General features: G+C 41.6%; 1 pseudogene; it reads right to left on the bottom strand.

Moving 5' to 3' along the window:
• Window positions 1–16,107: 16,107 nt before the first annotated feature.
• Window positions 16,108–17,241, bottom strand: LOC119282816 (annotated as a pseudogene).
• Between the last annotated feature and the right edge of the window lie 4,187 nt (window positions 17,242–21,428).

Here is a 21,428-nt window from a genome sequence, read left to right as displayed (position 1 = left end):
CACTAATTGTATATATAACCAGGTTTTGTATACAATGCATGATGAGTATTCTATGTTGCACATTCATAAATCTCCCATGTGAAATTTTCATGCTAACTATATATATATTGCTTGTGCAGGATGGTTATGAGTTGAGAATGAAAATTTATTATACTTGTATACAAGTACCATGCGAGTGAAGCGAAAGACAATATTCCTGACGTTTTATAGGAATTTCTCAAGCACATCAAGGAGATCTTAGTTTATAATAGATACTCCCTCTATAAAGAAATATAAGAGTGTGTAGATCACTAGACGCTCTTATATTTCTTTACGAAGGGAGTAATTATTAGTGCTCTCTCTGTATACATTGTCGAATTACAATTTAAGTGGAGTGGATTTTATTTTTTCTATACATGTGAAATTTGAGTAGCGAGTCATATATTTATTATTCAGATGGGGTATTGTGGCGGGCTTCCACCTAGCTATATACATTACATTTGTATAGGTGCATTGGTGCAATCATGAAAGAAGAACGCCCGTGCGTTGAAACTAGTACATAAAAGAATATTCAAAGGAGATTCAAATATTATTCATAGATATTCTGGATCATAAACCCACAATTCATCGGTCTCAACAAACACACCGCAAAAAGAAGATTACATCGAATAAATCTCCACAAGAGAGGGGGAGAACATTGTATTGAGATCCAAAAAGAGAGAAGAAGCCATCTAGCTACTAGCTATGGACCCAAAGGTCTAAAGTAAACTACTCACACTTCATCGGAGAGGCTATGGTGTTGATGTAGAAGCCCTTCATGGTAGATGCCCCCTTCGGCGGAGCTCCGGAAGAGGCCCCAAGATGGGATCTCGTGGATACAAAAAGTTGCGGCGGTGGAATTAGGTTTTTGGCTCCGTCTCTGATCTGTCGGGGGTACGTAGGTATATATAGGAGGAAGGAGTACGTCGGTGGAGCAACAGGGGGCCCACGAGGTAGGAGGGCGCGCCCAGGGGGGCGCCCCCCATCCTCGTGATCTCCTCGGTTACTTCTTGGAGTAGGGTCCAAGTCTCCTGTATCACGTTTGGTGAGAAAATCACGTTCCCGAAGGTTTCATTCCGTTTGGACTCCGTTTGATATTCCGTTTCTTCGAAACACTGAAATAGGCAAAAAAACAGCAATTCTGGGTTGGGCCTCCGGTTAATAGGTTAGTCCAAAAAATAATATAAAAGTGGAAAATAAAGCCCAATATAGTCCAAAACAATAGATAAAGTAGCATGGAGAAATCAAAAATTATAGATACGTTGGAGACGTATCAAGCATCCCCAAGCTTAATTCCTACTCGTCCTCGAGTAGGTAAATGATAAAAAAGAATTTTTGATGCGGAGTGATACTTTGGCATAATTTCAATGTAAATCTTCTTAATTGTGCCATGAATATTCAGATCCGAAAGATTCAAGACAAAAGTTCATATTGACATAAAAGTAATAATACTTCAAGCATACTAATCAAAGCAATCATGTCTTCTCAAAATAACATGGATAAAGAAAGTTATCCCTACAAAATCATATAGTCTGACTGTTGCTCTATCTTCATCACACAAAATATTTAATCATGCAGAACCCCGATGACAAGCCAAGCAATTGTTTCATACTTTAGTAATCTCAAAACTCTTTCAATTTTCACGCAATTGAGCCATGGACATAGCACTATAGGTGGAATAGAATGGTGGTTGCGGAGAAGACAAAAAGGAGAAGATAGTCTCACATCAACTAGGCATATCAACGGGCTATGGAGATGCCCATCAATAGATATCAATGTGAGTGAGTAGGGATTGCCATGCAACGGATGCACTAGAGCTATAAGTATATGAAAGCTCAACAAAAGAAACTAAGTGGGTGTGCATCCAACTTGCTTGCTCACGAAGACCTAGGGCACTTTTGAGGAAGCCCATCATTGGAATATACAAGCCAAGTTCTATAATGAAAAATTCCCACTAGTATATGAAAGTGACAACATATGAGACTTTTTTAGTATGAAGATCATGGTCCTACTTTGAAGCACAAGTGTGGTAAAAGGATAGTAGCATTGTCCTTCTCTCTTTTTCTCTCTCTTTTTTTGTTTGGGCCTTTTCTCTTTTTTTATGGCCTCTTTTTTTCATCCGGAGTCTCATCCTGACTTATGGGGGAGTCATAGTCTCCATCATCCTTTCCTCACTCGGACAATGCTCTAATAATAATGATCATCACACTTTTATTTTTCTTACAACTCGATACTTAGAACAAAATATGACTCTATATGAATACCTTCGGCGGTGTACCGGGATATGCAATGAATCAAGAGCGACATGTATGAAAATTATGAAGGTGGTCTTGCCACAAATACAATGTCAACTACATGTTCATGCAAAAAGCAATATGACAATGATGGAGCGTGTCATAATAAACGGAACGGTGGAAATTTGCATGGCAATATATCTCGGAATGGCTATGAAATGCCATAATAGGTAGGTATGGTGGCTGTTTTGAGGAAGGTATATGGTGGGTGTATGATACCGGCGAAAAGTGCGCGGTATTAGAGAGGCTAGCAAAGGCGGAAAGGTGAGAGTGTGTATAATCCATGGACTCAACATTAATCATAAGAACTCATGCACTTGTTGCCAAAATTTAGAAGTCATCAAAAACCAAAGCACTACGCGCATGCTCCTAGGGGATAGATTGGTAGGAAAAGACCATCGCTCATCCCCGATCGCCACTCATAAGGAAGACAATCAATTAATAAAATTGTGCTCCAACTTCATCACAAAGCGGTTCACCATACGTGCATGCTACGGGAATCACAAACTTCAACACAAGCATTCTTTAAATTCATAATCACCCAACTAGCATTACTTTGATATTAGCACTTCCATATCTCAAAAAAATTATCAAGCATCAAACTTATCTTAGTATTCAACACACTCAAAAGAAAGTTTCACATATCTTGAATACCAAGTATATTATAATTAAGCAAATTACCATGCTATTAACGACTCTCAAAATAATCTAAGTGAAGCATGAGAGATCAATAGTTTATTTAAAACAAATCCAGCACCGTGCTCTAAAAGATCTAAGTGAAGTAGTAGAGCAAAAATTATCACGCTCAAAAGATATAAGTGAAGCACTATGAGCAAAACTATCAAGCTCAAAAGATATAAGTGAAGCACAAAGAGTATTCTTAGCAAATTCCAATTCATGTATGGCTCTCTCAAAAGGTGTGTACAACAAGGATGATTGTGGTAAACTAACAAGCAAAGACACAAATGATACAAGACGCTCTAAGCAAAACACATAACATGTGGTAAATAAAAATATAGCTCCAAGTAAATTACCGATGGAAGTAGAAGAAAGAGGGGATGCCTTCCGGGGCATCCCCAAGCTTTGACTTTTTGGTGTCCTTGGATTATCTTGGGGGTGCCATGTGCATCCCCAAGCTTAGGCTCTTGCCACTCCTTGTTCCATAATCCATCAAAAGAATTCACCCAAAACTTGAAAATTCACAACACAAAACTCAATAGAAATCTCGTGAGCTCCGTTAGTGAAAGAAAACAAAAGACTACTTCAAGGTACTGTAATGAACTCATTTTTTATTTATATTGGTGTTAAACCTACTGTATTCCAACTTCTCTATGGATTATAAACTATTTTACTAGCCATAGATTCATCAAAATAAGCAAACAACACACGCAAAACAGAATCTGTCAAAAACAGAACAGTCTGTAGCAATCTGTAACTAACGCAAACTTATGGAACTCTAAAAATTCTACCAAAATAGGAAGTCCTGGACAATTTGTCTATTGAACAGCAGCAAAAAGAATAAACGCAAAAGCACGTTCCTGTGATTTAACAAAGTTATATTCGTGCGCGCAAAGTTTCTGTTTTTCAGCAGAATCAAATCAACTATCATCGTAGGTTATCCTATAGGTTCTACTTGGCACAAACACTAATTAAAACATAAAACCACATCCAAACAGAGGCTATATGGATTATTTATTCCTAAACAGAAACAAAAACAAAAAACAAAAATAAAATTGGGTTGCCTCCCAACAAGCGCTATCGTTTAACGCCCCTAGCTAGGCATAAAAGCGAGGATAGATCTAGGTTTTGCCATCTTTGGTAGGCAATCCATAAGTGGCTCTCATGATATATTCATATGGTAATTTTATTTTCTTTCTAGGGAAGTGTTCCATGCCTTCTTTAAGGGAAATTGGGATCTAATATTCCCTTCCTTCATATCAATAATTGCACCAATCGTTCTAAGGAAAGGTCTACCAAGAATAATGGGACATGAAGGATTGCAATCTATATCAAGAACGATAAAATCTATGGGCACATAATTCATATTTGCAACAATAAGAACATCCTTAATTCTTTCCATGGGCTTTTTAATAGTGGAATCCGCAAGATGCAAGTTTAGAGAGCAATCATCAAAGTCACGGAGATCTAGCAAATCACACAAAGTTTTGGGAATAGTTGAAACACTAGCACCCAAATCGCACAAAGCATGAAACTCATAATCTTTAATTTTAATTTTAATAGTAGGTTCCCACTCATCATAGAGTTTTCTAGGGATAGAAACTTTCAACTCAAGTTTTTCTTCATAAGATTGCATCAAGGCATCAACAATGTGTTCGGTAAAGGCCTTATTTTGACTATAAGCATGAGGAGAATCTAGCACGGATTGCAACAAGGAAATACAACCAATCAAAGAGCAATTTTCATAATTAATTTCCTTGGGATCCAAAATAGTGGGTTTAGCAACATCTAGGTTTTATTTCTTTCAATCCCACTTCCATCAATTTCATCATCAAGATCTAGAAACTCCGAATTCTTAAAACGCCTTCTAGGTAAAGGAAGATCATATTCAGTTCCATCAAGATTCATATTGCAAAACAAAGATTTAATAGGGGACACATCAATAACTTTTAGATCTTCATCTTGATTTTCATAGGAATTGGAAGAACACGCTTTAATAAAGGCATCTTTGGAAGCACGCATCCTAGCGGTTCTTTCCTTGCACTCATCAATGGAAATTCTCATGGATTTGAGGGACTCATTGATATCGTGCTTAGGAGGAATAGATCTAAGCTTTAAAGAATCAATTTCAAGAGAAATTCTATCAACGTTCCTAGCCAAATCATCAACTTTAAGCAATTTCTCTTCAAGCAAAGCATTAAAATTCTTTTGTGAATTCATAAACTCTTTAACACTACTCTCAAATTCAGAGGGCATCTTATTAAAATTTTCATAAGAGTTGTTGTAGGAATTTCCATAATTATTAGAAGGATTACTAGGATAAGTCCTGGGATTAAAATTCCCTCTATACGCGTTGTTTCCAAAACTATTCCTACCAACGAAATTCACATCCATAGATTCATTATTATTCTCAATCAAAGTAGACAAAGGCATATCATTGGAATCAAGAGAAGCATTTTTAGTAGCAAACATCTTCATAAGCTCATCCATCTTTTCACTCAAAACATTGATTTCTTCTATAGCATGCTTCTTTTTACTAGAAGATCTTTCGGTGTGCCATTGAGAATAATTGGCCATAATATTATCAAGCAATTTTGTGGCATCTCCTAACATAATTTCCATAAACGTGCCTCCCGCGGCCGAATCTAAAAGATTTCTAGAAGCAAAATTCAATCCGGCATAAAATTTTTGTATGATCATCCATAAATTCAAACCATGAGTAGGGCAATTGCGAAGCATCAATTTCATTCTTTCCCAAGATTGGGCAACATGCTCATGATCAAGTTGTTTAAAATTCATAATATCGTTCCTAAGAGTGATGATCTTAGCGGGAGGAAAATACTTAGAGATAAAAGCATCTTTGCACTTGTTCCAAGAATCAATACTATTTTTAGGCAAAGACGAAAACCAAATTTTAGCACGATCTCTAAGTGAAAACGGAAATAACTTCAATTTGACAATATTGTTATCCGTATCTTTCTTCTTTTGCATATCACACAAATCAACAAAATTGTTTAGATGAGTAGCGGCATCTTCACTAGGAAGGCCGGCGAATTGATCTTTCATAACAAGATTCAGCAAAGCGGTATTGATTTCACAAGACTCATCATTATTAAGAGGAGCAATCGGAGTACTAAGGAAATCATTAGTATTGGTATTCGAGAAGTCACGCAATTTGGTATTATCTTGCGCCATGGCAACAAGTAATCCAACACACAAGAAAACAAAAAGGCAAAGGGGAAAAAGGCAAACCGGAAATAGAGGAGGAGATTGGGAAAGAGAGGGCGAATAAAATGGCAAGGGTGAAGTGGGGGGGGGGGAGGAAAACGAGAGGCAAATAATGTAATGCGAGAGATAGGGATTGTGATGGGTACTTGGTATGGTTGACTTGCTTGCGTGAGCCTCCCCGGAAACGGCGCGAGAAATTCTTCTTGCTACCTCTTGAGCACTACGTTGGTTTTCCCCGAAGAGGAGAGGATGATGCAGTAAAGTAGCGTAAGTTTTTCCCTCAGTTTTTAACAACCAAGGTATCAATCTAGTAGGAGACCATGCACAAGTCCCTCGTACCTACACAAAACGATAGCTACTCGCAACCAACGCGATTAGGGGTTGTCAATCCCTTCACGGTCACTTACGAGGGTGAGATCTGATAGAGATGATAAATAATATTTTTGGTATTTTTGATAGATAGATGCAAAGTGAAAAGTAAAAGGCAAAGTAAAAACAAAGCAAATAATAAAGTGATAGAGATTGGTATGATGAGAATAGACCCGGGGGCCATAGGTTTCACTAGTGGATTCTCTCAAGAGCATAAGTATTCTACGGTGGGTGAACAAATTACTGTTGAGCAATTGACAGAATTGAGCATAATTATGAGTATATCTAGGTATGATCATGTATATAGGCATCTACTACTATTACTCCACTCATCGACCGCTATCCAGCATGCATCTAGAGTATTAAGTTAAAAACAGAGTAACGCCTTAAGCAAGATGACATGATGTAGAGGGATAAATTCATGCAATATGATAAAAACCCCATCTTGTTATCCTCGATGGCAACAATACAATACGTGCCTTGCAACCCTTTCTGTCACTGGGTAAGGACACTGCAAGATTGAACCCAAAGCTAAACACTTCTCATATTGCAAGAACTACCAATCTAGTTGGCCAAACCAAACGGATAATTCGAAGAGATTTGTAAAGATAACTCAATCATACATAAAAGAATTCAGAGAAGATTCAAATATTATTCATAGATATTCTGGATCATAAACCCACAATTAATAAGTCTCAACAAACACACCGCAAAGAGAAGATTACATCGAATAGATCTCCACAAGAGAGGGGGAGAACATTGTATTGAGATCCAAAAAGAGAGAAGAAGCCATCTAGCTACTAGCTATGGACCCGAAGGTCTAAAGTAAACTACTCACACTTCATCGGAGAGGCTATGGTGTTGATGTAGAAGCCCTCCGTGGTAGATGCCCCCTCCGGCAGAGCTCCGGAACAGGCCCCAAGGAGGAGGAGTACGTCGGTGGAGCAACAGGGGGCCCACGAGGTAGGGGAGGCGCCTAGGGGGGGCGCCCCCCCACCCTTGTGACCTCCTCGGTTACTTCTTGGAGTAGGTTCCTAGTCTCCTGGATCACGTTTGGTGAGAAAATCACGTTCCCGAAGGTTTCATTCCGTTTGGACTCCGTTTGATATTCCGTTTCTTCAAAACACTGAAATAGGCAAAAAAAACAACAATTCTGGGTTGGGCCTTCGGTTAATAGGTTAGTCCCTAAAATAATATAAAAGTGGAAAATAAAGCCCAATATAGTCCAAAACAATAGATAAAGTAGCATGGAGCAATCAAAAATTATAGATACGTTGGAGACGTATCAGGGCCCACCTGGCTTGATTTTTATGAAGCATGCTATTTTATTTGGCCAACAAAAATAACCGTGTCTAATGGAATTCGAACCTTGGACGTGTGCCCAAGCCAAAGTATCATGTTGCACTAACCAACTCACATATATCTCATTGACATTCAAACAGAATCACATCTTTTATTTGACCCATGAGTTCGAACCTTGGACGTGTGCCAATGCCAAAGTATCATGTTGCACTAACCAACTCACATGTATCTCATTGACGTTCAAACAGAATCACATCTTTTATTTGACCCATGAGTTCTATCGTGTGTGCACATACACCTTTTTCTTTTGCCCATCAAATGAGATGGCGCATCATGTTGTATTTTCTTCCCCTTTTCTGTGGTGGCAGTAGGCAAACTTTGATCATAAGGCAAAAAAGTTGTTGAAACTTTCCTAGCATGATAATTTGTGCATCCAAGAATTTATAACTTTGATTCGAAGGGAAAAGGGGGGATACTCCCTAGTCAGGGGATGCTCCTCGGTCACTTTTGTGTGAATATCAGGGTAACTCGCATATCACAGACCTGGTAACTTATATAACTCAGTCCCGATAACTTTGGCATAGGCGGTGGGTGTTGATGAAATATTCCACGGTAACTTTTGGTGTGAATAGCATGGTAACTCATAAATTGGAGACCTGATAACTTATGCATCCCGGTCCTGATACTTTGGTGAATAGAGGTGATGAAATATACCCCCGATAACTTTTATGTGAATATCATGGTAACTCACACATCGCTGATCTAATAACTTATGTACCTAGGACTTGGTAAATTGGCGACCGGGTGGAGGGAGGAACGTTGATGAAATACCCTCGGTTATTTTTTGTGTGAATAGCTTGATAACTCGCACATCGCAAGCCTGATAATTTTTGGGAGAAAAAGATGTTGGAAACAAATCTTGATGCTAGTAGTTTTCATATTGTAGTTTTATAGCCTAAAAAATCGTGCTAAAAGCAGAGAATTGAACTCAAGACTTCAATATTGAGATCTTAACACACTAGTCAACTCACCCACTACTTGGCTCCCGGCAAGTTCAAATAAAATACCACTTTTTTGACCATCCGAGGTGAAAAAGTTGTTAAAATATACCCCCGATAACTTCTGTGTAAATAAGATGATAACTTACATACAATTAACCTGATAACTTACATATAAACGCACTGATAACTTTTCACCTTGGACGAAAAGTTCTAGAAATATGCCCTGATAATCTAGTGCAAATAGCATGGTAATTTACGCACCAGACACGATAACTTACATACAACACATTTGATAGCTTTTTACCCATATGAAAAACGTTGTTGAAACATGTCCCGGTAACTTTTTTTGTCGAAACATACCCCAGTGTGAAGTTACCACTACCCCATGCTAAAGTTATCGTGCTTCTCATGGTATAGTCATTAACCTTCTCATATTATAGTTATCAGGCTTATCATAGTATAGTTATCATGTTGCTCAAGTCATACTCCCTCCATTCCAAAATAGATGACCCAACTTCATACTAACTTTAGTACAAAGTTGAGTCATCTATTTTTGAAGGGAGGGAGTAGTTATCACGCTGGTCATGCCAAAGTTACCAAGGAAAAAAAATTATCGCTGATATGACAGAAAACGAAAGGTTCAAATAATCTTGTTTATATACAATAGACAATAACTAAAGGTGGCTTAGTTGGTTATTGGGCTCAAAGTCTAATGGATAGACCTGGGTTCAACTCCCCTTTCTAGCACTTTTATTTACTTTTTATATTGTGTGGCCAAAAACCAGAAAAACCACTAGCTATTTACAATTGGCGTATACGGTTTTTGAAGAAGAAAAAAATCGGTGGAATCAAGCGTGCGGGTTGCAAGAGGAACGTGGCTTACGATCATGCGGATATGTTGCTTAACGTCCAGTCAACTGGGCGTTAGCACAGTCCTATATGAAATGATTCTGATGCTTGTGTATATATGATCTATTTCAAGGGCATGGCCTGCTAGATGTAAACTATGAAATAGCAATGACACTTACATTGTAGATATTTGAAATTCGCTTTTCAAAAATGCTACGGAAAATCTATGTACTAGTTTATTTCTGATTGTACGTAAAGATTTTGTAAGAACTTTATGTAGGAATAGCAATGCTCTCAGCATGATGCCACTGCTAGATAGATAATACTTATTAGACTGTGATGGATGGAAAGTAGATAGAACTAGAAGTCACTATTTCTCGTTTATTTTAATTGACATGGAGATACTACCTAGGTTCGTCGGTGAGCAGCCCGACGCTAGCAACTTCGCCACCGTGCCGACCTCGATTCTCCTACACAGACTCTCCCCGCAGAGCAGCTCAACCTCTTCATGCCATACCGGTGTGGCGCCACCAGCAGATGCTGCGAGAAGGTGGCTTCCTCCTGCTTGGTCGTCGTCTCTGGTAGGTAGTGTTAGGGTTCTAGCATTAGGGTTAATGTTAGCTGTTAACTGAATTTTCAGTAAATTGTTAACTGTGTACTGAATTTATTGAACACTGTATATTGTTAACTGAATTTTTAAACACTGTTAACTAGATTTTAACACTGTTAACTGAATTTCTGTTGCCAACAATTTTAACTCTGTTAACTGAATATTGTGAACATTGTTAACTATTAACTGAATTTATTGATAACTACATGCTGTTAACTGAATTTTGTTTACACTGTTAACTGGATTTTAACATTGTAAACTGAATTTCTGTTGCCACCAATGAGACCTCTTAACAATAATTGTGAACACTGTTAAATGCATTTTTTATCTGAATTTGTAGCTTGGATGATGAAGAATGGGAAGTGAGGTTCCATTTCCTAGACAGAGATAACTTGGAAAGAACAATCTGTTTATCAGACATAACATTCTGGAATCTCATTGCCCTAATAGAGGTAGAAGGCTATAGTTCAAGGGATTTTATGTATTATGTTAGAGATCCAGGAGTTGGTGTGTCAGGAATGGAAGAATTAACTGATGATGACAAGGTGGAAGAAATGTTGGATGACATAGCTAGTAAAGGAAAGAATGTTGTTAACATTACAGTTATGAGAAGTGATGCACCTAGACCAGTTGATTTGAACATTGGTCATGCTTATGAAGAGCAGGTTCCTTTGTCAGAAATAGGTGTACCAGTTGTCTATGAGGTAGACAATTCAGGAGTTCTTTTCCCCAGTCCAGTGAAACCCCAACCACAGCCAGTCCAAGTAATGAACACACAGGAGAGCTCTTGTTTGTTGAAACAAAAGGGCCCAAGTGAACCTGAGTTTGCTTTGGACAATGGTAATGAGAGGCATGAGTATTTCATGGAGACAGACCAAGAGCAAGAGCACATTGAGCAGATGATGGAGCAGAAAAGAAATGAAGAAATTCAGAGGTACATGAGTAATATGATACAAAAAGAGAAGTACAAGGCAGCAAAAAGAAAACTCCCACAGCTTCTTGCTGAGGAGTTCACTGATAGTGAAAATGAGGATGAAGATCTTGAAGATGAGGACATATTGGCTAGGTTGGAGGTAATGAAGAGGCATAGGGATGATCCACTACATCACTTTGAAGGAGACACTGATGTAGAAGAGCTATATGGACCAAATGAGGAGGAGGAGGAGAATGAAGGAAGAGATGAAGAGGAAGGACAAGAGTAGCCACTAGATGAGGGCTTGAGAGGAGGAAGCAGTGTAGGAGGAAGCGGTGCAGGAGGTAGCAGCAGCACAGGAGGAAGTAAGAGGAGGGGGAAGGGGCCAACAATAAGATCCCATGCAAGTTTGGATCAAATCATAAAGCAAGACTAGGCACCTTCATCTGATGAGGAGAGCAACCCAGGTGACTTAAGTCAGGAAGAGAATGATTGTGCTAAGCTTCCACCATTTAAGCTACCAAATGGTAGGAAGAGCAGGGCCAAAAAGAATAAAGTTAGGGTTTGGTATGATGAGGAGAGGGAAAACCCACAAGAACAATTTGTCAAGCAACTTTGTTTCCTAGATGTCCAGCAGTTCAGGAGGGCACTCCTTACATTTCACATCTCACAAAATAGGAACTACTCATTTCATAGGAATTGCTCAGATAGAGTTATTGTAGTTTGCAGTACAGATGGTTGTCCTTTTTGCATTGCTGCTTTCCAAATTGCACATGAGAAGACATTTTGCATGAAGAAAATGAACTTGTATCACAATTGTCCTGCTGTTGGAGAGAGCACCAAAGTCACTGCAAGATAGTTGGCACATGAGTGTGAGCAACAGTTAAGGTCTGACATAACACACCAGTCCAGGCAATAATTGACAATTTGAAGAAACAACATGGAATTGAAGTGTCCATTCACATGGCAAGGAAAGCAGCTAAGGAAGTTGTCCAAGGAGATCAGAGGGCACAATACACTAGGATAAGGGATTACCTCCAAGCTATGTTGGATACCAATCCTGGAAGTAGATGCATTGTGACAACAAAGCATTTAAAGCTTCATCCTAGCAAAAACCCTAGATTTCATGGCTTGTTCATGTGCCTCAATGCTTGCAAAGAGGACTTCCTAAATGGTTGCAGACCCTTCATAGGTACTTGCATAATTATTTTCCCAACATATTTTCCATTTATTTTGTTTATGTTTGGTGCTAATGTGTTATGTTTGGTTGTAGGTGTTGATGGTTGCTTTGTTAAGTTGACAACAGGGCAAAAAATATTGGCTGCAACTGGAAGAGATGGTAATAACAACATCTTTCCCATTGCATTTGCTATTGTTCACAAGGAGGACATTGCCAGCTGGTCCTAGTTTCTAACCCAGCTCAAGTATGCTCTTAGTGGTGAGTCAGGGAAGTATGGCAAGTACACTATCATATCTGATAGACAAAAGGTACCTCATACATCATAATTCTTATTTTTACTGAAGTTTTACCATGCTTAGTACTGTCAAATAGTGTGTTGTTATACTATATTTTGAACACTAGTTATTTAAACAGGGCCTTCTTGAAGCCATAAACAATGTCTTCCCAAATTGCCCTCAAAGATACTGCCTTAGACATATTTATCAGAACTTTCAAACAGCTGGCTTTAGAGGTGAAGAGTTAAAGAAGTATATGGATCAGGTTAGTTATTCATATACTGAGCATGGTTTTGAACAAGCAATGGAAGGCATGAAAAGAGAGTGTGATGCACCTTGGAAATGGCTTAGAAAGATACCCAAGCATACATGGGCTAGACATGCCATGGACAAGAATTGTAAAACTGATTTGGTTGTTAACCATATTAGTGAAGTGTTCAACAAAATGATACTTAATGTGAGAGGGAAACCAACTAAAACCATGGTTGATGGCATCAGAACATAATTGCTAGTTAAGTTCAATGCCAATAGGACCAGGACTGAGACAACCAAGTGGCAGATATGCCCAACATATGCTGAGAAGCTAGAAGAAGCAAAACACCATGCTAGATATTGTCAGTCAATCAAAGCAGGACCTGATCTATACCAGGTTAGCAGTGGAGAAAGCACATATGCAGTTAATCTGCAAGTGCACACATGTGGGTGTAGAAAATGGGACATGACTGGTGTTCCTTGCAAGCATGGTGTTTCTGCAATTAACAAGGCAAAACTTCATCCAAAAGATTTTGTTAGTGATTTCTTCAAGAAACCAATGTACCAAGCAGCCTACAATCCAATTGTGTATCCTGGGCCTGGGCCTGATCTATGGCCAAATACTGGGACCCCTGACATAGAGTCACCAGTTTTTAGAGACAAGCCAGGAAAGAAGCAGACTAAGAGGGGAAAGAATCAGTTTGAGAAGCTAGCTCCCAAAGATACTTCAAGGATGGCAACAATAACCTACAGCAATTGCAACTTGACAGGGCATAGGTACACTAGCTGCCACAAAAATCTAAAGCCAGCCCTAGCAATGAGAAGGAACCAACACCAGGTTAAATCTTATTTATATATGTTGTCACTGCAGGTTAAATCTTGCGTATATTTAATACTATGTTCTAATCTATCTATATGTTGTCACTGCAGGAGAACATGAGAGTTGATGCACCAATGGCAGCTCCATCTGCTCCACCAGAAGCAAGGGCAAGAGCTCCTTCTGCAACCAGTGCAACACCAAGGACAGCTCCACCAGCAGCAAGGGCAAGAGCTCTAGCTGCAGCTAGGACTGCAGCTAGGGTTGTACCTAGGGCAGCTCCTTCTGTTCCTGCTCCAACAAGGCCAAGCTCATCTTCTGCTGCTGTTGATAGGCCTAGTTCATCTTCTGCTACTGCTGCTAGGTCAAGGGCAAAAAACATTCATACCACCAAGACTGTCAGGTACTGGAAGAGTGAGAAAGCCATCATACAAGATGTCTGAATGGTTCAATTGTTCTCAAGGCAGCAAGAAGTGATGTAATGTTGAAACATATTTAATTCAGCCTTTTTTGGCTAGTTTGTGATGAAGAATATTAAGAATTTCATGTTGAAACCAGTTAGTTGAAGTCCAAGTGGTGGACTATGTAATGTACTTAATGATTGTCATGCACTATGATACTCTGGTTATGATGATGTGATGATGAACTTATTAGTTATGATGTTTTGCAAGAAGTTTTCATTCTCTTGTTGTGATGATGAGCATAGTTTCATTGTTGATATGATGATGATCTTAGTTTTCATGCTGTTGATATGATGTGTTATGATGTGTTGCAAGAAGTTGGGTGCCTCGGTGTCGACAAACCCCAAAATGTCTCCACTTGGGCATTTAGGGTGCCTCGGCGTCGACAAAACCTTAAGAAGTTACTGACATATTTATTTTTTAAATCCAAAAAAAAATTGCACAAAAATAGTTTGGCCTGGGGATTGAACCCAAGACCAGTGGGTAGTAACCAGGGGTTCAATACTAATAGGATAGTGCTAGTGATGTTGTTTTAGTAGCATCCGCAATTTTACTTATATTTAGTTAGGTACGCACTGTGTTGAGAGTGCGTTGAGGCCGGCAGCGTGGTGAACGTCCGTTTAGTATAACTAGTCGTTTCAGTTTCTGCCTTTAATACGTGTCCACCTACCGCTCGCCGCCCGCACCGCCACTCCTCTTCCCCCTCTCTCCCGTCGAAACCACCGCCGACAGCCACCCCCACCGGCATAGCCATGGACTAGCAGCTGGCCATCGAAGAGCTCGCCGGCAACAACCACGAGCTGCGCGCGCAATACAGGGAGATCGCGCGCTGGTTCCCCAGTCTGGCGATGCTGAGGAACCATGCCCTCGGCCTGGTAAAGGTGATGACACCTGCCGAAAGGCAGCGTGCATTCCCTGTCGGCCGCACCGTCCTGCCGGCGACCATTCTCCTGTGGGCGATGCGCGAGGTGCGGCGCTCCCTCGACCCCAGGCAGCGCGCCCGTTGGTGGATGTACCGCTCATCCACCACGCCGCCGGCCGCTGCGGAAGACATCACCGACGCCGTCCTCGCTCTCCAAGCCCCCATCAACAACGCCTACTGGGAGAGGTGCAATCCATGGGTCCGAGTCCTCTGACGACTACGACTCTTATGAATCTGATGGCTACTCCTCTGACGACAAGGTGGACGAGGTCGTCGTACTCTCCTCCGACTCCTCCGACGACGAGCCTGATGTGCAGCTCCTGGCGCCCGTCCTCCATGCCGTCGAGGGGCAGAAGAACAACCCAATTGATGTGGATAAGCTGTGAGGTCGCTGACAACCAAGAGCTCGTCGTCGTCAAGCAAGAAGAGGAGGGTAGCGGTGAAGAGGTGGTGGAGCCAGCGCCAGCCAAGAAGAAGAGGGCGGCGGTGAACAACAATGAAGTGCGGCGCTCCCAACGCCTGAAGATGCTGAAGGAGGAGGAGTGACATGTTATCTTCAGATTCGTCAGTAGAAGAAAAAGTTCAGTTTCGTCAGTTCTATCTATGTTAGTATGAACTTGCTATCTATGTCAGGCTATGTTAGTATGAACTTGCTATCTAAGTTAGTATGAACTTGCTATCTATGTCAAGCTATCTATGCAGATACTATATATGTATGCCAGCAGTATTCTGTTAGTATGCCAGGTACAAACTGAACTTAATCCAAGGTTCACCACAATAACAAACATAGTTACTCTCAGACATAGTACTCTCACAAACAACATACAATCCAAGGTTCACCACAATAAAGCTTAACACATTCCAAGCTTTCCTCCATAGCTACTACAAAAGACATCATTGACACACATGGTCACACAACTCTCAGACAACAACACAACTTAGTCCTCATCACAAATAGCCTTGATCTGGTGAAGCTTCCTCTTGTTGCTATCACCTGTTGTCTTCAGCTCAACAATGCAGGAAGCAAGAGTGCTCTTCTCCATGGTCAACTTCTCCTTCACTTTCATCAGCTCAGCAATGCAACAATCCAGCTTATCCTTCTCTTTCTTCAGGTCATCCTTCTCTTTTTCAGGTCAGCATAGCAAATCTCCAAAGTCCTCTTATTAGAGCTCAACTTTTCCTTCTCTTTAAGATGGTTGAACTTCAAATTCCTAATGACACTGGCTTGAGCTACATGAATTTGCTTTAATTGGTCAACAACAGCCTTCAATTTCTTGATCTCAGTATCCTTTTTCATGCTGCTTTCCACACTCACTGAAATGTTCTTAGCATCATTCTTCTGGTTTACCTTAGGATGGCTATCCTTATAATCCAATAGGTTGTTCACATCTTCAACAAGCTTCTCATATGTCTCCTGCAACTCTTTTTTCTGTTGTGTGAGATTGTGTACAGTGCTTGAATGCTCCAGGCATGCCATCTTGTTATCATGCTGGCTATGCTCATACATAAGCCACAGCTTATGAATAGCATTCTGCAGATGCTCTGGCCAATGCTCATCTACCCACTGCACTAATCCACAATTTCCAACACCCTACAATACAAAAATTCAGTTCAAAATTACAGACATTACTTACAGATTTAGTTACATAGTTGATTCAGTTAATGTACCAGAATCAGATTCATTTAATGATGAATCATTATGAAAACTACAACTAAGAACAGTTCCTACGAACCCTAAAATTAAATTCAGTAAATATGAACCCTAGAACATGAACAGTATCTATGAACCCTAGAACATGAACAGTACCTATGAACCCTAGAACATGAACAAGAATTGGAATGCTGCAAACAAAACTTGAAACTTACTTCAGTGGCACAGGCAATGAACCTCCTACCAGTGCTTATCCCCTCAAATCCAACAAAAACTTGTTCACATCGAGCAATGTTGAACCATAGAAACCCTAGAACTCAAATGAGCAATACAAGGTTCTGACCTTGAGAGGGGAGTTGTCGGAGGAGATGTACTGCGCGGCGGAGCCCTCATTGCTCTCACTGTCGCTCCAGGACACCATGGCGGACGGCGGACGGCGGCGACCGGAGAGGAGAGGAGCAAATGGGAGGGGAGCGAGCGAGCGTGGGAGCAGAGAGAGCGAGCGTGGGAGCAGAGAGGAGACCGAGCGAGATCTGGTCGGGCGTGGACGGTCTGTCTCTACCGACCCGACCGCGTCTGTCTGAAGCAAACGGCGCCGTCAGCGCGTCCATTATGCCACGTCACGCATATTGGGCCCCACCTGTCGGAAACGCCCTCAACCGCGTGAAATCACATGTTCAGTGCAATCTGCAAAACTGTTAGTGAATCCGCGGTGGATTTTGCAAATGATTAGCGACCACGTTGTTTTCTGCAAGATAAGCCCCAAATGTGGTGGTTTCTTGCAATTCACTCGTTTTTTTTAAATTATTCATTTGGTAGTAGATGATCTCAGATACCAATAGCAATTTTGATATTATATCACTTAACCGATGTTGCGCTATTTTGAAAATTGAAGAGTTCATGACATACCGGTTGGATTATAAAGCAAAACACTAAATTAACCTTTCCGAGAATAGAAGGCTTCGAAAGACTATTTCAGTGGCATTATGAGGCATTTTGCCCGGATATCCACTTTGGTGCCGAGGCTCATCTACTCCCGCTCAGGAAAAAATCAAAATAAATACTACAAAAATTTGAAAAATTCAAAAAAAAATTGGGGTGGTAGATAATTTGACGCGTGAGGTGCGCCCCAAAATTCAACTTATTTGGACATCTGAGTAGCTCTCGGCAAAAAAGACAAATCGGGTCAAAACAGTGCGTGAACGGTAAACATTTTTACAGATCCTGATTATTTTTTTTTGCCGAGAGCTGCTCGGATGCTCAAATGAGTTGAATTTTGAGGCGCACCTCACGCGTCAAATTATCTACCACCCCAAAAGAAATTGGAATTTTTTAAATTTTTCTAGTATTTATTTTAATTGTTTTTCTGAGCGTGGGTGCAGATGAGCTCGGGAGCCAAAACTCCGCATCCGCATTTTGCGTATGTTTAATGGGTAACCTTGAAGTGTCAGCATTATTGTCACAATCTAGTGATTGTTTTATCTTTGATAAATATTCATCCATAACCTAGATCAGCCAGTAGTTAGAAAACTACGCCTTGCAGAAAAGAGAGGAAATTTAACAATGTGAGTCGGTACCTCAAATTTGGTTTACAATAGCTGTTAGGCTCGCTGTTGCCGACCTACTGGCTCATCGCTGGCGTATCTATGCGAGCGAGAGAGAATATATCGAAGTCGAGGAAGCGAACGGAAGGGCTAAAGGTCTGCTGCCAAAAATGCTAATCACACGGATCATAACGGGCATTTTACGAGCCGTTTCCTTGATTCTCTCCACCGCCCCCTGAATTTCAGCTGGGTGGGGGCCCTCCCTCCACCTAAACCAACCACAACCTGCCAAGTGTAATTCACCCTATAAAACCCTGTAATTATCCGGAACGTAGCATTACTCGTCTGCTGCATGTAGATGGCGGCCGCCAGCTGCCGTGTACACGTACAGGGAAGAGAATCATATGAAGCCATGAATAGCCTAGCACGTTTGTAAGAACTTTACGTAGGAACATTAATGCTCTCCCTCTCAGCATGATGCATCACGTGTCCACATAGATTTTAAAGTGATGAAGCATTTAGTCCAAAATTAATTTACCCAACCCACAAATCTGAGGCTACAAACTTTAATGGGTCCCACCACCATCCCAACCCCTCCCCCCGCCCCCTCGTTGCTTTTTGGCTGAAGCAGCCGGCTCTTCTGCAAGCGACTCTAACACACCTGCATGGCTACTGCTTTATGTCCACCCTGGCATCCGAGCCTACATGGACATGCGGGACATCATGCTGGGACAACCCATAGTATGTGCCCTTAGAGCATCTACAGCCGGGCGCCACGAACCCCCCTTAAACGCCCGGGCGGCTCACCCGGTCACTGACCGGTCATGAAATTTCGACCTAGACGTAAATCTAAAATGGGTCTCAAACGCTCGCGCTGACCGGCACCTCTCATATCCAGCCAAATATGGGGCGGATATAGGGGCACCCGGGCGGGCCCGCCATGTTGGACCCAGCTCACGCTGGCTCCGACCCCACATATATTCGTCCCCATCCGCTCGCCGGACCAAACCCTAGCCACTTCACACTCCTCTCCCCTTCACTCCTTCCGCCACCCGAGCTCACCTCCGGCGATTTTCGACCGTCTCAGGCATGGCAGGAAGCAGATCGGACTCCGATCAGTCCGGATCCATCGACTGGAGTGTCATCCCGTGCAGGTTGGAGAAGGCAATGGTGGCCCGCATTGCACTTCGCCGCTCCCGGGAGGACAACTCTCGGCTGATGGACGGATCTGTCCAGCGTGACTCCATAGCGTCGGATCAACGAGCGCCCGGGTCCTCTGGGGCTGGATCATCACAGTCCTGGCAGCCAGAAAATCTCTCCTTCCCCATCACCGGACGAGCGGACTATGAATCCCACCAGGAACGACAACCCTCCGTGGGAAGGAGAGGATAAGGGCCGCCGATGCTCGTATCACGGCGGAAATGGCGGCGGCGCGGGCGGCCGCCAAGGAGGAAGCCATCCATGCCCTCATGAGACATCAGCGGAGGAACATGTGTGCCCTCGCCCGATAGCAGATTCGGGTGGTCCATGCCATGGTCGGACTGCCACGAAGAAGGAGAAGGAGGACAACGACGGCGAGGACAACTCCGGTGATGAGCAGCTCCAGCTCGATCCCTACTGCGTCTTCGACCGATACTTCCGCGAGAAGGACAACAATGGTGTCGGGAAGGGAAAGGAAAGCCCTGGGTGAACTCCACCATAGCCAAACATGCCAAATTTTGGTAGTTCGATGGCATGTTAGTAGTGATGAAGTAACCAGACAATGTGGATAATGCATCGACGTAGTTGCATGAGTTTGTATGGATTTGTGATATGATAATTGAGGTGTCCATATGTGGATTGCATTATTTGGGTCGTGACGGGTCACTGCCCATGGACGCACCCGGATGCGTCCGCGGGCGTTTTAGGAGCCAGATTTGCACATCACGGCTGTAGATGCTCTTAGAATGCGATGATAGAAATTTTGACTTGTTCCTCAACAACAAGAAATACACATTAGGCTCGTGTGTATGTTCGTCTAACTCTACGAACCATAGCAATTCATATGAAGCATGTACTCCCTCTGATCCATATTAATTGACACACACTTAGCGCAAGTATGTGGGAGTAATACATTTGAGTTTGATGCGTACACAACAAGATAGTTACCATGCCGGAGAACATGCATGCAAACCTGGATAGATTTCCTTCTAGATTAGTAGTAATTGAAACAATGTGGGGACAGATGTCTCTTGATAACCCGCAAGTATACGGGATCGCAGCAGTTTTCGATAAGTAAGAGTATCGAACCCAACGAGGAGCTAAAGGTAGAATAAATATTCCCTCAAGTTATATCGACCACCGATACAACTCTACGCACGCTTGATGCTCGCTTTACCTAGAACAAGTATGAAACTTAGAAGTACTTTGTAGGTGTGATAGGATAGGTCTGCAAGATAATAAAGAACACGTAAATATAAACTAGGGGTTGTTTAGATAAAGATGCAATAAAGTAAATATAGCGAGTGTGGAAAAGTGGTGGTAGGAGTTGTGGAATTGTCCCTAACCAATTGACTACGTTACTAGACCGGTAATCACTATTGCAATTCTATTTGAGGGAGAGGCATAAGCTAACATACTTTCTCTACTTGGATCATATGCACTTATGATTGGAACTCTAGCAAGCATCCGCAAATACTAAAGATTCATTAAGGTAAAACCCAACCATAGCATTAAAGTATCAAGTCCCCTTTTATCCCATACGCGAACAACCTACTTACTCGGGTTTGTGTTTCCGTCACTCACGCAACCCACCATAAGAAAATCATAAACATATTGCAAACCCTACAGCGGGAATCCCTCACGCTTGCGCGACACAGAGGGCACCATAGGACAACACCAATAATAAAACATGCAACTCAAACCAATCATAGAAATTCATCAATCATCGATAGAACAATAGAAATCTACTCAGACATCATAGGATGGCAACACATCATTGGAAAATAATATGAAGCATAAAGCACCATGTTCAAGTAGAGGGCACAACGGGTTGCGGGAGAGTGGACCGCTGAATATAGAAGGG

The sequence above is a fragment of the Triticum dicoccoides genome, chromosome 3B (assembly GCF_002162155.2).
Source record: "Triticum dicoccoides isolate Atlit2015 ecotype Zavitan chromosome 3B, WEW_v2.0, whole genome shotgun sequence".
In the NCBI taxonomy this organism is placed as follows: domain Eukaryota; kingdom Viridiplantae; phylum Streptophyta; class Magnoliopsida; order Poales; family Poaceae; genus Triticum; species Triticum dicoccoides.
This window is presented reverse-complemented; position numbering and strand designations above follow the sequence as displayed.